Below are 1,696 nucleotides of genomic sequence, written 5' to 3'. Positions count from 1 at the left end.
CAGGAACCCGCCGCGCCGCGCACCGAGCCCCGGCTTTTGTTCTGGAAGCTGGGGAGTTGTGTGCAGGTTTCGCTGGCGTGAAACTTGCTCAGGCTTGGGTCAGCGCGGCGTTCCCGACAACCCGCTGGGTACGTGGTCACCTTACTCTGATAAAGTCGGAGCCACTTGGCAAGGGGAGAGGGAGTGGCAGCTGTGGTGTTGGGGGAAGCTGCACTCCGCTGGACTTTTCTTCTTCACCAAAGAAAACTAGAGCACAACGTTTAAAAGAGTCACTCAAAACACAAAACCGATGAGCAGTGGGGCAGGACGAGGAGCCGCGATAGCAGGAGCAGGACGCCGGGCATTCGGGCACCCGTCCCTTCCAAGGCAGCCTCTCAGGTGCCACGTCGTGAAGCAATGCTTCACTCCTATGCCCTCATTAGCTTATTTAAGCCTACCAAATTGGCCCACCAACCCAGAAACCTGGATTCTGGTGCTCTGTGCCGCTTCTCGGGAGGCGCGTGCCCTGCTGATCCCCACAGGGCTGCAGGACCCACACGAGAGCACGCGCACTCTTCCACACGGTGCAGCAGGTACAGGGACAGGCCCTCCTGCCGGTCGCCACCACGCAGCCGGCAGGTCACCCAGAGCCACGCAGGTCCACGATCCGGGAGTCTCTTACAGCCTGAGGATTTTTTGGCCACGGAGGGAACACCCGAGTGGGTCACAGCGAAGCATCTCCACTCGCCAGGAGGCTCCAGCGTGCCTCAAGTGTGTCTGTTGCCATGAGACCGCAATTCCCCCAGGGCACCACGGCAGCAGCCTTTACGCAAGCAGAACCGCACAGCTACCACCTGGCCAAATTTAGCAAATTCAGGCTACGGAGCACCCTCCAGCAAGGCAGAGCACCCAGGGAGCTCCACATAAGCGCTGCTCGCGGGCCGTGCAAAGAGGGCTCTTGCCCCTGGAGACGTGCACACCGAGTAACTCGGGTTACAACAGAAGCAGGAGGGGAAATACCAGTCCTCCCATTCTGGACAGGGGCAGGTACTGGTCGCAGCTCTGTTCTTCACTGTAAGGAATCCAGACCTTTGCAGACACCCTCCCTGCAAATGCTTCTTTTGTGCTCGCTCTAAGCTACGCCTCCAACGCCCTCAGCCTGCACCGCTGCAGCTCACCTTCGCCCAGCTGCTGCCAGCGGCCTGAACGCGTTCGACAGCCTATTAATAGGGTTCATTTCAGTTTCAGCTTTCTAAATATAAAAGCAGAGTCTTCCTCTCACGTTAGCTGTATGATACTTGCAGCACAGACACTAAATGGTACTCAGAGGGGTATCGGCAGTGCGCAGGGTCAGCCCTTCAACACCGACCACACGCTTTTTTAGTGAGGAAGGTTTGCTTGAAAATGGGAAGAATATTTATTTTAGCGACCATCTGAAAGGGAAACCACAGAGCATCTGAAACGCAAACTCAACCCACCGCTCCCGCTCCTCTGCATGTCAGAGAGGGCTGAGGCAAGATCAATTTAAACAATTCCCTCTGAACAGCAGCTTTGACATTTGGCTTCTTCTGTTGATTTATCGCTCTGTCCATCTGCCTTTTCAGGGCAGGAATTGTTTCTGCTCGTAGCACAGCAGGGGCCTGATCCAGGTCAGGCACTCTCAGCCCAACTGCACAAATACAACAACATGTGTCAAAAGCTACGCTAAAGACTTCAC

The 1,696-nt window shown here is 56.0% G+C and overlaps 1 protein-coding gene across 1 annotated transcript in view; it reads right to left on the bottom strand.

Moving 5' to 3' along the window:
- Window positions 1-1,696, bottom strand: part of SPATS2 (spermatogenesis associated, serine-rich 2) — a gene marked incomplete at its 3' end in the record, with an annotated part of 20,204 nt that overhangs the window by 2,647 nt on the left and 15,861 nt on the right. The gene's annotated exons all lie outside the window — the stretch shown is intronic.

The sequence above is a fragment of the Pygoscelis adeliae genome, unplaced genomic scaffold (genome assembly GCF_000699105.1).
Source record: "Pygoscelis adeliae isolate BGI_AS28 unplaced genomic scaffold, ASM69910v1 Scaffold684, whole genome shotgun sequence".
Lineage (NCBI taxonomy): Eukaryota > Metazoa > Chordata > Aves > Sphenisciformes > Spheniscidae > Pygoscelis > Pygoscelis adeliae.
The sequence above is the reverse complement of the archived record's forward strand: the minus strand, read 5'-3'. Positions and strand labels throughout refer to the sequence as shown.